The sequence below is a fragment of the Thamnophis sirtalis genome, unplaced genomic scaffold, assembly GCF_051295495.1.
Source record: "Thamnophis sirtalis isolate CommonGarterSnake01/CBP01778 unplaced genomic scaffold, rThaSir2_p1.2 scaffold_4, whole genome shotgun sequence".
NCBI lineage: Eukaryota > Metazoa > Chordata > Lepidosauria > Squamata > Natricidae > Thamnophis > Thamnophis sirtalis.
The window spans coordinates 73,692,131-73,707,245 of record NW_028261384.1 but is presented as its reverse complement, the minus strand read 5'-3'; positions in this window follow the sequence as shown (position 1 = coordinate 73,707,245).

Genomic DNA, 15,115 nt, shown 5'->3' with positions numbered 1-15,115 from the left:
AGGGAGGGAACAACCATCTGCAGAGTTCGGCACACTTTTTTGTGCCTGGGGAGTTGTGGGGAGAAAGAAAGGGAGGAGTTGGATGATTAGGAGTTTGGGATTATTTGAGGATTTTGTTTCGTTTTGCTTTCTCCGGTCCTTTCCCACTCGGTCTCTGCCGAGAACTTCCACCTTTTTTATCCCCCCACCCCCGAGAACTTCACTCCTGTGAGGGGAAAAGGGGGTTGCATGGGCTGCTCTCCCTTGAGTTTGGCGCGGAAGAGGTGCGCAAAAAGCTGCTGGCTACCGGACTCGGTTGGAAAAATAGAGAGAGCGCCCGGGAATTAGATCACTGAATTTGCCTGAGCAGGCTAATATCCCGTGCAGGTATAGCAGGAGATGTAATCCGGGCGTGAGATCCAGAGGGTTTGCAGGGTTTGGAAGCACAGGATGGGGTTGTTGAGAAGAAGGGAAGCTCCGAGTGACCAGGCAGACAGGGGGAGGGTGGAAGCAAGAAGGCGAAGGAGCTCCAGCTTCCACGGCGAGACTTGGCTCTTTAAGTTAACATGTGAAGGGCAGAGAGTAGAAGCAGGGGGAAAGTGATGCCATGAAGGCTGCCCTGGTCTTGGTGGCGGGTGATGGTAATGTCACGTTGTGACATTAAAAATCACTGTGGGGCAGTTGGAAACTGCTGCACGGTGTTTTTTTTTTAATTAATTTTTTTATTTTCAAAACAAACATAAAAATCCTCCTTCTTTACATACTGTAGAAGGTGTATCAGTTGGTTACAAAAGGCTTTTGTGCATCTCTTCCACCGTCATCAAATATAATTCATATTAATTCTAATATCTTAACTTGGATATTTATTATATTACCATCATCATACCTCCACTTTTATTTGACTATAATTATTTAAACGTCCTTCATCATAAAATATACAAAGATTTAATACCTTACCACATACTGGCATTTCATTTACTTATTTATAAAATCCTCCATTAACATTAAATCCTCATCTCCTGTTCTAGCTAAACATCCATAATATTTAATACCAAATTTTTCTAATCCTCCATGTATATAATTTATTATCAACTTATTTAACTATATCCTATATCATAACATTTTCCCCCTATTAGTTAAAACTTAGCTGTGTCTAATTTTGTTCTTTTTTATTGTTATTGTTATTAATAACTTTTATATATAGTCCAAAAGTATTTCTAACCTTCCCTTCACAGATAACATTCAATATTCATATCCAATTATTACTTATCATAACAGCTCAACTTTGTATACATTACTATCATTATCAATTTTTATTTAATTATACCTATTATCACTGAATTTAACTGTTTAGCTAGTTTTAAATTATACTCTTCCATCTATCAACCTGTATCTCCCCAATAGCAAAACAATCTTATGTCTTCTGCCATTTGTGGATCCATCCTCCAAACATCCTCTTAAACAAATCTGTATGGACTCCTCTTAGCAACTCCTTGATTGTAGTATCTCTCATGTAATATTGACGCCCTCCTTCTGTTTCCTTTTTTAGCTTGTCTTTAATTATCAGCAGTGTTATCAAATATTTTGCAAATAGTATTTCATAGTCCATAAATTCTTTAATGCTTTCTTCTTCTATGTCCTGTCCTTTGAAATAAATTTACTGTCCATTTAATTCCTCTTCCAATATTCCATTCCTTCCTCCCTCAGAAATAAACCAATTGCCATGAATATCAATAGGCTCAATTTCTTTATATTCGTGTTTCATTTCAATTTTTTGAATTTCAATCTTATTTTGTGTTTGAAGAACATCCTCAGTTTTTTCATCACATTTCGTTGCCAAATGCACCAAATATTCCAATTTTCTCTCAATTATTTCCTCTGTATCCAACACCCTCTGCAGTGCTAAGAGTACTCCTTGGAGAGAGTACAAAGGCCCTGTGGACGCCACAGGCCCTGTGGACGCCATGTTCATATGCAGTTGTATTTTTTCTTAGAAGCTCAGCAAGACTGAAACACTCACTCGCAAACTCTCTGTAAGCGAAAACAAACTTCAAAGGGACAACTGTAAAATCTTATCAGATCTTAAGCCAAACAGCCAAGCAATAAAAGCTTAGAATGCCGAAGTCAAAACAATCCATCTGTAGCTTATAGAGAGTCACAAAGAAGAATAATCCATCCATTTGAAAAGGTTCCAACTGTGGGGCAGTTGGAAACTGCTGCGCGGTGTTTTCTTGTTACATGCGCAACCGCGCAGTCATGCAGCTTAGAGGGAACATTGGTTGAGACTAGAAAGAGTGCAGAGAAGAGCAACAAAGATGATTAGGGAACTGGAGACTAAAACATATGAAAAATGGTTGCAGGAACTCGTTATATCTAGTTTAATGAAAAGAAGGACTAGCAGTATTCCAATATCTCAGGGGCTGCCACAAAGAAGAGGGAGTCAAGCTATTCTCCAAAGCTATTCTCCAAAGCACTCCAAAGCAGGTTGATAGATGGGTAGCACAAGGGGTGGAAACAAATCAAAGAGAGAAGTAACTTAGAACCAAGGAGAAATTTCCTAACAATTAGAACAATTAATCAGTGGAACAACTTGCCTCTAGAAGTTGTGAATGCTCCAACACTGGAAGTTTTAAGGAAGTTGGATAACCATTTGTCTGAAGTGGTGTAGTGTTTCCTGCCTAAGCAGGGGGGTTGGACTAGAAGACCTCTAAGGTTCCTTCCAACTCTGTTATTCAATATTCTACATTATGTTTTGTTTTTTGGAATTATTATTTTTCATTTTATCTACTTTGTCACTAAAATAATATAAAGAAGAGGGGTCAATAATCTGCAAAGATTTAGTAGTTTAACGAGGGTCTGTTTCACAAGGGTGGTAGTTATTAATCAGTATTCTACTAGAAGGGATAATAGGTGTACATGTGGCTTTTTTGATGTACCTTTCTAATGTTTTGATTGTTTTGTGGTTGTTTTTCCTTTTTTGCCTTATTTTCGATTTGTATTTTAACCTTGTCTTAAGAGATAGATAGATAGATAGATAGATAGATAGATAGATCAGAAGTTATATTACTAAAATAGTAGTGATGCAATACAATTTCTAATATAATTTTAATATATAATAAACCTTTAACTTACGTATTTCAAATGCATATGAATATGCAGCTTTTTAAAAAAAGATCTTTTTCTTGTTACATATATCTCACCCACTTTTGGACAAGATTATGATGCTCTATCTGCTTTAATGAAACACTTCTGGGAAGTATTATTTTCATATTCTCCAACCTAGGAATTTCGTTCATTTAATGGGGACACTTATATGTCTTTTGAATATTTTAACTTGGAATTGCAAGTTACAATACATGGTCAATGATGTAATTCCAACTTTTAAGCATTTTTTGGCAGAGATCTTTGTAAGTTCTGGTTTTTGTAACCATTTGGCTAGAACTGATGGCTTAAAAAATGTTTATACAGAAATTATAAATGAGAAATTTCACAAATTAACTTATCAGTAAAATAATACTAGCTGTATTCTGAAAGGCTAATAAATTAAAATTCAGATGTGTTGATTTTATGTCTGCTGTCTATTAATAGTGCCAGTAATTGTAAAGGTAAAGGTTCCCCTCGTACATATGTGTTAATTATTCCCAACTCTTAAGGGGTGGTGCTCATCTCTGTTACAAAGCTGAAGAGCCAGCACTGTCCGAAGAGGTATTTGTGGTCATGTGGCTGGCATGACTAAATACTGACTGCGCATGGAATGCTGTTACCTTCCCACCAAAAGTGGTCCCTACTTGCATTTTTACTTGCTTTCAAACTGCTAGATTAGCAGAAGGTGGGACAAGTAACGGGAGCTCACTCCATTACACAGCACTAGGGATTTGAACCACTGAACTGCCAACCTTTCTGATCGACAAGCTCAGTGTTTTAGCCACTGAGCCACCACATCCCTTTATTTGAGAAAATCAAGAGTTATTTTGGAATATGCTTTTGTACACATTCTTCTCTGGTTTGAATGTGAGCGGGCCCGCCTTCTTTGCTAGTTCGGGTGGGTGGAGAAAGGAGGCATGCAATAGTCAAGGATGAAGGTGCTCCCCTTCGCCCTTGGTGGCAGGGGTGCTTTATCACAAGCCTCCTTTCTTTCTCTGCCTGCCCGAATGAGCAAAGGAGGTGCTGGCCCCAAACTGCCCGCTCGCCCACATTCAAACCAGCCCGCCCCCTCCTGTCTTTCGGCATGGGCTCTGTGAAGGGGGAGAGAGGTTCTTTCCAAAGACTGGCTTCTTTCCTTCCCTCCTGCGTCTGGAAAACAGACATTTTCACAGTGGCAGCAGAAACACAATCCCAGGCCGTCAGTTCCGGCTCTCCCTTCCCCAAGCCTGTCCTCTTGCTGCTGGAGCAGCTTTTGCTGAATCCAGCGCAGCAGCGATGGCAAGAAGCGGTTGCCAGCAAAGCTCTCAGCGATGGCAAGAGTCCCGCCGACGCACCTGATTCAGCAAAAGTGGCTCCAGCAACAACAGGACCAATAGGGGGTAGGAAATCCATGCAGATGGAGGAAAATGCATGCATTCCCCACCCCCTCCATTGGAAACGGGGCAACTGTCAGGAGAGAAGAGAGCAATGCATGCCATGTGGGCTTGTGCAGCAGCCGAAGAACAGGAGGCAAGGTGACCACAGTGTGTGTGTGAGAGAGAGAGTGAGAGTGAGAGAGAGGGGGGCATAGAGAGAGAGGAAGGGAGGGGAGAGACAGAGACACACAGAGAGATAGAGAGAGGGGAGGAGGAGAGAGAGACAGAGATACACAGAGAGAACTACAGAGAGAGACAGAGAGAGAGGAAGGGAGGGGAGAGACAGAGAGAGACAGAGATGGGGAGGGAGGAGAGAGAGACAGAGATACAGAGAGAGAATTACAGAGAGAGACAGAGAGAGAAGGAGGGAGGGGAGAAACAGAGGCACACAGAGAGGCAGAGATGGGGGAGGGAGGTGAGAGAGACAGAGAGACAGAGAGAGAATTATAGAGAGAGACAGAGAGAGGAAGGGAGGGGAGAAACAGAGACACACACAGAGACAGAGATGGGGAGGGAGGAGAGAGAGACAGAGAGACAGAGAGAGAATTACAGAGAGAGACAGAGAGAGAGGAAGGGAGGGGAGAGACAGATACACAGAGAGACAGATGGGGGAGGAAGGAGAGAGAGACAGATACACAGAGAGAATTATAGAGAGAGGGGAGGGAGGAGAGAGACAAAGAGCCAGAGAGAGAGAGACAGACAGACAGACAGAAAGAGAGAGAGAGAGAGAAAGAGAAAGAAAGAAAGAATTGGTTGCTGTTTTGTTTTTCCTTTCCTTTTTTTCTTTTTAAAAGAAAGGCACTCTTTCCACTTAGAGCCAGGAGCCTACTCTTAAACTTCCCAGAAAAAAAATCATTTCTTTGTAATTAGAAATAAATATTTCACAATATATAATTACATATTGTTTTTGTGATTAATCACTATGCTTTAATTATGTTCAATTTATAACAATAAAATACATCCTGCATATCAGATATTACATTACGATTCATAACAGTAGCAAAATTACAGTTATACAGTAGCAACAAAAATAATTTATGATTGGGGGTCACCACAACATGAGGAACTGCATTAAAGAGTCGCAGCATTAGGAAGGTTGAGAACCACTGTTCTGTAGGATAATTTATATTTGTTGTTGACCATCTTCTGCTCCTTGGTTCTTTCTATACAACTTTTTGTTATTGTTTTGTTTAATTTGGAAAAACATGCCCTATGCCTCAGCTTTTTCTCAAATATTATACTACTAGCTTTACCCTAGGCTTGGGCAATTCCCAGAACTAATCATTCCCCCCCCCCCCATATGTTGGGATTTTGCTGGGTTAATCGTATTTTATTACAACTTTTGTTGTAGCAAAATGCAATAGTAATGTATTTTAAGTTTAACACTTATATATGAACATAATAATAAAATTCAGATAGAGTCATTGGATTTTGAGGAAGAACATGCACCACAGAATTAATTTCCTGTTAAGAGGGAATCAGCTTAAACTGAAAACCCAGATGCTCCTTTTTGTGTACCTCAATACTCTAAAAATTTATCCCAGCTAACAGTGCCAAAAATTCTTTTCCAATTTCCTGGAAATTGTCCTTCTCTTCAAAAACAGGTATTTATTTTTCTTCCTCATTCTCAGCATGCCTTAGCATTATATTTGGTGGTATATTTATGTTTATGTTATTATTGCCACTAACAGAAGAAACAGAAGTTAGAAATCCAATAGTATAAAAGAAAAGACCAATTATATAAGGAAAGTTCACTAAAATGGATAGGCAAATATTATTATTAGTGTATGATCATTATTATTATGAACATTATTATAACTATCATTGAAATACAAAATTAACTATCCAAACAACACACTCCATATGTAGATCATGAATTTTTATGCTTATTAAAAAAAACTTTAAAAAAGAGTAGTGTCCAGTTTCAATTGTGAAAAACAAGTAACAATTCCATAGGATGGCTTAATTCACTCCTTTTCTTCTCAGATGCACGGAAAGATCCTGCAGAGGAAAGAATCCCAATGAACTGAGCCCATCACTAGACCAACTTTTATAAGGGTTGAATACAAACTTAAGACATATTTTAAAAATAAATATGGATATCAGCAAGAGAGAGAGAGGGGAAGGGAGGGAGGGAGGGAAAGAGAGCGAAAGAGAAAGAGAAAGAGAAAAAGAGATTGAGATTAAGCAAACTAAAAAAGTTCATTTATAAAAATGTAATTGTGTTCAAATTCTTTGGCAGTCTCTAGCTTCCCTGGATTTCTTTCTTTTAGTTTAAATCTCAGGCAGTAATCCTGGAAATAAGATTGAGTAGGGTTAGCCAGAATTTTAACAACCAGTTCACTTGAACCGTCCCGAACTTGCTGAATCCCACCACTGCATATAGTCCTCTATTTAGAAACAGGTTGCATTCCAAAATACTGTTGTACAACCATTTTTGAAATATATTTATATAATTAGAAGTAATAGTCTTATTATATTTAATTTAGTTTTCTGCAACTGATAGACTAACAGCAGTTTTAGGCTCAAGCCACCAAAAGCATTGCAACCTTGTATGACAGTTAGTCTATCCTTTGCAGCTTTAAAACTGGGCATACTGCCAGCATTTTTTTCCAATAAAGTCCTACTTCAGTGAACATTTGCTAGTGAAAATAGCCATTTTCCTCAGTGATTTTCTTGAAGGTTTCTAGGAACTCCTTGACTGTGTATCCTCAGCTGCACTCACTGTCTTACTATTCATTTTTTTCATTATTAAGCTTCACACAAGCCTTAAAATGTAGGAACTACCCTGACTTGTATCTTCAGCAGCCCCAGCCTTCTATTGCAAGTCATAGAATAAGGGTTTAACCTTATTCTTTGATCCATATGCTGAGCATTTTTTCCCCAATCCCTTTTCTTATTGCTTATTGCTCTTGCTTATTATCATTGTTTGCAAAGACACATATTCTATAATCTTCTCTTTGTTCATAATGATCACTCCAATTGTGGAATGATTCATGCCATAATCATATGCTATGTTTACAATTTTCTCCCTTGCTAAACTATTTGGCACTCTGCAAGCTAACCCTTTCAACTTTTCACCAATTTCAGGACCCAGAGTTTGTTTGTATGGGCAAAAGTAGATTAATTCAAAAGTTTATTAGTAGAGGATTGTCTGATTTTCTAGTGTATCTATTTGCAACAGTTACATTACCAACTGGGTTTTTCTGGCTTGGGGTTATCAGCTCATTTCTTGGTATAAGAGTCTAGACATATTCATTTTCTTTTGTTCTCTTTAAGATAAGAGAGAAAAGTGTGTCTTGAAGAATTTGATTAATCATCTTTCTGTCACTGCTACATTACAGACAGCTTTCAGGTAAAAGCAGTATGGAGACGAGCAGCCCCATTTCAGATATAATGTTTAATTCCAAATTAAGAGGGCTTAAGAGTTGGAAAGCAAGATTTAAATATAGATCTTGAATAATACTTTCTCTACCCAGAGAAACAAGAATAACAGCTCTTCCAGAACTATTTCCTTCCTGGAGTCTGACTTATTCTAGATTGCTGATCACAAATTCAAGCTATAATGTATATTGATTTCTGCAATGTTAGCAATATTTACAATTTAAAATAAAACTTTGGAAATAAGAGTTTATGACATGTGGGATTCTATAGATCAGCAGAAATTATATAAGGTAAAAAAAATATGTTGTAACTGGGATTTAGACTTAAAATTGATAGTGAGAAGAGGTAGAGATGGTACCTTACAGTAAGAAATTGAGATTATTTTTATTTCAGGAATAAATTATGTATTAATCATGGCTGGAAGGAATGATGCATATGGGAAACTAAAACTTGAAAAGGACAAAACACAAAGATGATTTCAATTTGAAGTGTATTTATTAAAACAAAGTTCAAAACAGAATTTGGTGAGAATCTTCATCTGGAACTGGTAGGAAAAATGGTTTAAAAATTATTATTATAAACTTTTGAATTAATCTACTTTTGCCCATACAAACAAACTCTGGGTCCTGAAATTGGTGAAAAGTTGAAAGGGTTAGTTAGTTAGTTAGTTAGTTAGTTAGTTAGTTAGTTAGTTCCCTTTTTAATATCTTCAAAGAAAACTTTCCATGCTTACTATCTATGGAAAATGTCATGTGTAAGATAATTTACATAAAATATTTACATAAGATAATGTTTGTGATATTTCACATCAGCTACTGAGTAACTATGCAATATGTGATTGTGGCCTATAATGTCACTCAATGTTTAAAATTAATTGAAGATTGATAGTGGTAAGTCAAACTGTCTTGAGGAGTTATCTTTTTTTAATGGATTGCCATTGAAGAAACAATGAAGAAACAGTATGGAAACTATTGTTTTACATCATCACAGTGATAACATGTTTACATTATTCCCCTGCACCACCCTTTCAGCTATCATTTGATATATTTCTTAACGGGTGTGATTTAATCTGGTATTTTCAGATAGTCTGCTAGGACTTTTCAAATGGTGCAGTGGTTATAATGTACTATCACAGGCTACCTCACTGCTCACACCAGGAGTTTGATTCTGAATGGCTCAAAGTTGACTAGCCTTCCATCCTTCTGAGGTTAGTAAAATGAGGACCCAGATTTTTGGGGACAATATGTTGACTGCTTAAAGAGAGTTGTAAAGCACTTTGAAGCAGTATATAAGTCTAAGTGCTATTGCTGTTAGATCGGAGGCACACAAAGGCTTCAGTAACAACAGCTCTTTATTGCATGCATGTAGCCACCCATTCAATCACCAATCACCTGGGCCCATCCTATTGAGAGCCTCTTTTGCGGATCCTACCATTCGTTCCACCTGACCACTGGAGGCCAGATGGAATGGCGCAACCAGGGCATGCCTGATTCCCTGAGATGCTAGGAAGGTCTCGAATGGCATGGCTGTGAATTGGTGGCTGTTGTCAGAGACTAAGACTTTGGGCAGGCCGTGCATGGAAATTAGGCTCTGTAGTATCTTGATGACCGATTCCGCTGTAGTGGAATTCATCAGGACTACTTCTAACCACTTTGAATAAGTGTCCACAACTATGAAGAATGTTTGGCCATGAACTGGTCCAGCGAAGTCAATGTGTACTCTGGACCATGGTGCTTGTAGTCGCTCCCATTCCTTGGCAGGCACTTCTAGGGGAGCCGGTCTGGACTCCTGGCAGGGCATGCATGTAGCCACCCATTCTTTGATCTCCCTGTCCATGTTAGGCCACCAAATGTAACTCCTTGCTAGAGACTTCAGTCTGACAATCCCAGGATGCCACACATGTAATGCTTCAAGGACTGCAATGCGTAATTGGTTAGGAATGATTACCCAGTCCCCCCACAACAAACACCTGTTAATAACCGACAGTTCATCCCATTTGGAAAAATACATTTTGAAATCGGACCCAACAGGCCTCAAGGGCCCTGCCCTCCACACCCATTCAAAATTTGCTTTATTATGGGGTCCTTTGCAGAGTAGCGTGCAATGTCACTAGATGAGACGGGTCCAGTTTCCAGGCAGTCAATGAGGATGACCAATGTCTCAGGGGTGGGGTCGGCGAGGACTTTGGGCAGTGGGCAGCGGCTCAAGGCATCCGCATGCCCTAAAATGGAGCCCGGTCGGTGGATGAGGTGGTACGAATAGGCTGCTTAAATAAGTGTCCACCTGGTCATTCGGGGGGATAATGATACCGGGGTGGGGAGATCCCCAGCCAATAAGCCCAACAACGGTTTGTGGTCTGTAATCAGTTCAAAACCCCAGCCATAGAGATATTCGTGGAATCTCTTTACTCCGGCTACTGCAGCCAAAGCCTCATGGTCCAGTTGGTTGTAGTTCCGCTCTTCGGCGGATAATGTCCTGGAGTAAAATGCGGGGCTTCAGTTCTTTTGGGCATGCGGTGGCTGAGGACAGCACTGACACCAAAAGGGGAGGCGTCACAGGCCAACACCAAAGGCAGGGTCTGGCTGTATTGTACTAGGAAAGAATCTGCTGACAAGAGACTTTTTACTGCAGCAAATGTGGCGGCCTCAGTTTTGCCCCAGGACCATTTCGCATTCTTGGCTAGGAGGCGATGAAGTGACTCAGCAACGGTGGCTTTCTGTTTGAGAAAGGCACTGTAGAAATTAAGGAGCCTGAGGAATGCCTGCAGTTTGGTCTGATTGCGAGGTGTGGGGGTGTCCTTAACAGCTTTAATTTTTTGTGAGGTCAGGTGGTTCCCAGACCCATCAATCATGTACCCTAGGAATTTGACTTTTGGTACATTAATTTGACATTTTTCTTTTTTGAGGTGGAGGCCCTTGTCTCTGATTCTAGCCAAAACTGTTCGTACATGTTTTAAAAGTTGTGCTTCATTTGCAGCCGATATCAAGTTGTTGTCGAAATAGGAATCCCCTGCAAAAGTCATTCCATGACACTTTGGAACAGTCCGGGGGCGATACTAACACCAAATTGCAGGCGTATGCATTTAAATTCACCCCTGTGCATCACAATGGTTTGGGCCTCTGCGGTAGTGCCATCTACTGGCAATTGTTGGTATGCCTGCGCCATATACAATTTTGCAAAGATTTTTCCTGGGCCAAGCGAATGTAATAGGTGCTGTACAATAGGTACAGGGTAAGAGCTTTGTTGCAGCGCTTTATTAATTGTACATTTATAGTCCACGCAGATGTGAACAGACCCATCAGGCTTCACAGATGTCACAATTGGCGTCTCCCAGTGTGTGTAATCGACTGGCTCTAAGATGCCCTAGCTCACAAGTTTATCAATTTCTTTGTCAATTTTTGGGCAGAGAGCGAAAGATACTCTCCTGGGTTTTAGCCTAATAGGGGCTATTGTGGGGTCTAAACTAAAGGAAATTGGGGTTCCTTTGTTCTTACCCAGACTGGTCTGAAGATGTCCTTGAACTCCTTAAAGATGGCTTCAGCAGCGTCCTCCCCCACGAAGTTCACTCCAGTCACTTCCATCCCGAAAGCTTGGAACCAATCAAGCCCCAGTAGGCTCTGAAGGTTTCCACTGACCACCGTCAAGGGGAGGTTTTCGCAGAATTGCTTGTAGTTTATCTGGAAGGTGCCTTGGCCCATGATGGGGAACTGGTTCCCCTGGTAGTCGCGCAGGTGGACGTCGGGGCTTATGAGGTGTCTTTTTTGTAATTTGGGGATCCCTTGCTTTAGGACTGTCCATGGGATTATGGTCAGTGACGATCCAGTATCGATCTCCATTTCGCATGGAGAATCCTCGATGAGAACAGTGGCTTTCAGCTTTTTGGGGCACCTGGTTTGGATTTGTCTAACTGGAACAGTGACATTCAGCTTTTTTGGGCACCCAGGGTGATTTTGTGTGGCAGACATGAGGTTGGCGATTTTAACATTACCTTCTGACTCCCGTGAGTACTTCTGCCAAGCCCCTGGTTTGGGTTGCTGTTTGTGGTTTTGAGACTCTTTGGGCTGTCTTGTGGCGGTAGGGAAATCGCTGCGGCATACCTTAGCAATGTGCCCATTGCTGGCAATTTGCTTCACGGAAATGGCAGGATGATCGGATATGGTCTCTTCCACAGCTGGCGCAGGGTGGAAATTGTGAGTTGAATTTTCACGCTGGCTTTGTGCGGCTACTGCGCATGTGGTAGCTGTCTTCCTCCTCATTTCCAGAGCTTTCGGGTTTGTAGTCTCGCGATGTACATGGGTATTTTCCATACATCCGGAGGTGCGCCGTGGCGCTGCAGTGTTTCTGTCGACTTGGTGGCTGATTCGGATGCTCTAACTTTGTCTAGTGCAATCTGCAGAGAGAGGTTGGATTTAGAGTAGACTCCTCTGCAGAGTGATGTCTCGCACACTGCAAATTATGCGATCCAGAATTAGCTCATCCAGTTCATGGAATTCACAGTAGGCTGCGGCTTTTCGGAGCGCCGCCACATATTCGTTGATCGATTTGCCCTCCATCTGGTTCCGAATGTTGAATTGATACCGGCGGACATATTTGGATGGCTTAGGCATGTAGTGGATCTTCAGCGTTTGTGGTAGTGCAGACCAGGACACTGCTTGGAATGGGGTCGGTTCCGAGAGGTTTTTCACCATTTCGAACACTTTCTGGCTGCAGTAACCAAGGAACATGTTCTTTTTAGGGGCTTCTGGAACGCCCGTGAGATAGTTTGCTTCCAGGAAACACTTGAATTGTAGCATGTACGATTCCCAGTGTTCGGTAGCTGGATCATACGGAGTTGGTGGGGCGTGCATAGCTATTCTATCTGGATGTTCTGTGATGGCTTGCTCGATGCCGCACAGGATGTTCCGGGCTGGGTGTACTTGCAAGACTTCGTTTGCTCTTTTTGTTAGCCTAGTTGCCTTCCAATCCCACCTTTGTCACCAGTGTTAGATCGGGTAAAGGAGGCACACAAAGGCTTCAGTAACAACAGCTCTTTATTGCAAGTCAAGTAAACATCCAGCTGAGGAATGGTCGGGCAGCATCCCCTTTTAAAGGGATCTGTCAGACCTCTTAACCAATGGGATTCGAACTCTGTTCCCACCAGAACAGAGGACCTTTGTGGAAACCTCTGGCAGTCTGTCAGCGGGGGGGGGGATATCTAACAATTGTTATTACTATTTTACTGTGTAGGAAAAGAAGCAAAAGGCAACATTTAAATAATGATTTGTGTGTGTGTGTATAAACAATAGATCAAGCAAACATGAAGAAGCAAATTAGAAAAGTTTCCAGAGTGGAGTTTGCTATTTACAAGCATCTCAGGCAAACAGGTTGCCTCTGGGTGGAATATATATGAAGCAGTTCATTCTTAACGTAATGTTTTAAAGACAGTCAATACTTTATAATAGCCCAAAATGTCCCAGGTGTAAAGAGTTTCCTTCTGCCTTATTTATATTTTTATGAATGTTTTATGAATAAAAAGTATCAATGAGAAATGCTAAATTTTCCCCTTGAACTTCATTCCCTCATGAATGAAGGCAAATATACATGTCCCAGGATAATGTTGCACGATCCAATCTAGTTTGATCACCAGCACCAGACGTTTAGTGTTCCGACCTTTTGGATTCATGCTGGAGTCCATCCTCTGGGAACTTCTACTAGAATGTAGTGCCTTCCATTTGCTTAATTACAGATTCCAGCTGGTGTATTGATGGCTGGCGATCAACTGTTTTTTCCTTGTGCTGCCAAGTCCTCAGCTCCTAAGTACATCATAAGCTGGTGGTAAATCAGCACTTCTGTTGACTGATTTTCAGGCTTCTATCAAGTCCCTGCTATCTTTGTGCCTGCATAACCAACAATCTTAATAGCTGTGAAATAGAATGTATGTCCTTGTTCATGAGAGGCTACCAATGAGTTTGGGTCTTCTCTTCTCACTGCTTGCTTATGTTTTTGCAATCTGGTGGTTCCTCTTCATCTGTCCTACAAGACCATAATGCCAATTCATGCAGGGGAGCCCGTAGATTTTATTAGAAGTGTCTCCCACCTCCAAACAATCTTTGCAGTCCACGATTTGTCCTCATATAGTAGCCTCTGGGTGGTGTGCAATGCCCACTTATAGATCCCAGAACCTGAATTCTATGCTTCCAAAATGATTTTGATGTATGGTTGGGTGTGCCATATAGGTGGTCTTGTAACTTCTTTCTTCCTTTCTCTCCCTTGTGTGTTGTGTAGGCATCTTGTAATAAATCTATGTGGATACCCATTCTGCCTGAATTGTTCATGTAAGTACCTTCTATGTAGTTATTTAGCTTGCTAGTATTATAGTGGGCTCTGAAGCTGCCATATAATGTTCTGATGGTTTTTTTTTAAATAGGCACCTGATTTAATGATCACAATGAACTATTATTCAATCCAGGTCCTTGACAGACACATGAAAGGAGCTCCCACTGGCATTCGCTGACAAAGGCAATGTTACTGGCTAATCCTTTCAACCCTTAACCTGTGCTTCCAACATGAATGGAATGGGAACAACTATTTCATAAGAAGAAGAAGAACTCCTTCTTATGAAATAGAACCCTTATCCATAGAAGTGGTGGACTCCCCTTCAATAGATGAGTTCACATGGTGACTAGATTGCAATCTGTTTGGGATAGATAAATTTGGATTCCCCTCTGTAGAGGACATTTGACTTAATGGTTTCTTCCAAATTTTTGTGATTCTGGCTGTGGTTCTAGCAGGGTTGAACCAGAATAACATTCTTTCCATTCTCTGATTGATCAACTGGAAAAAGAATTCACTAACTCATAGCATTTTCAGCATGTTTTCTATAGAATAAAGTCAACAGAAGTGAGAGGAATTCAGGGCTTTTTTTCAGACTGATTGCTGAGAAATTGGGAATTAAAAATAGTGTTGTACAGAACAGCTTTTGGTGTTCTGAAGTACTGGGCACTTCATTGTCTCATCATCACACTGAAGTAAAAGTTAAGATATTCTGTCTATTCACTTGTGATTTTTGAATTGTCTAGAACAGTGGTTCTTAACCTTTTGCCCCCTTGAGCAAATGAGGAAATTATCATCAGTCCCCTCCCCCAACATAACCGCTCAATCACAACACAGGGAAATAATTCTTCAATTTATGCAAACACATTTTTTGTTTTCTT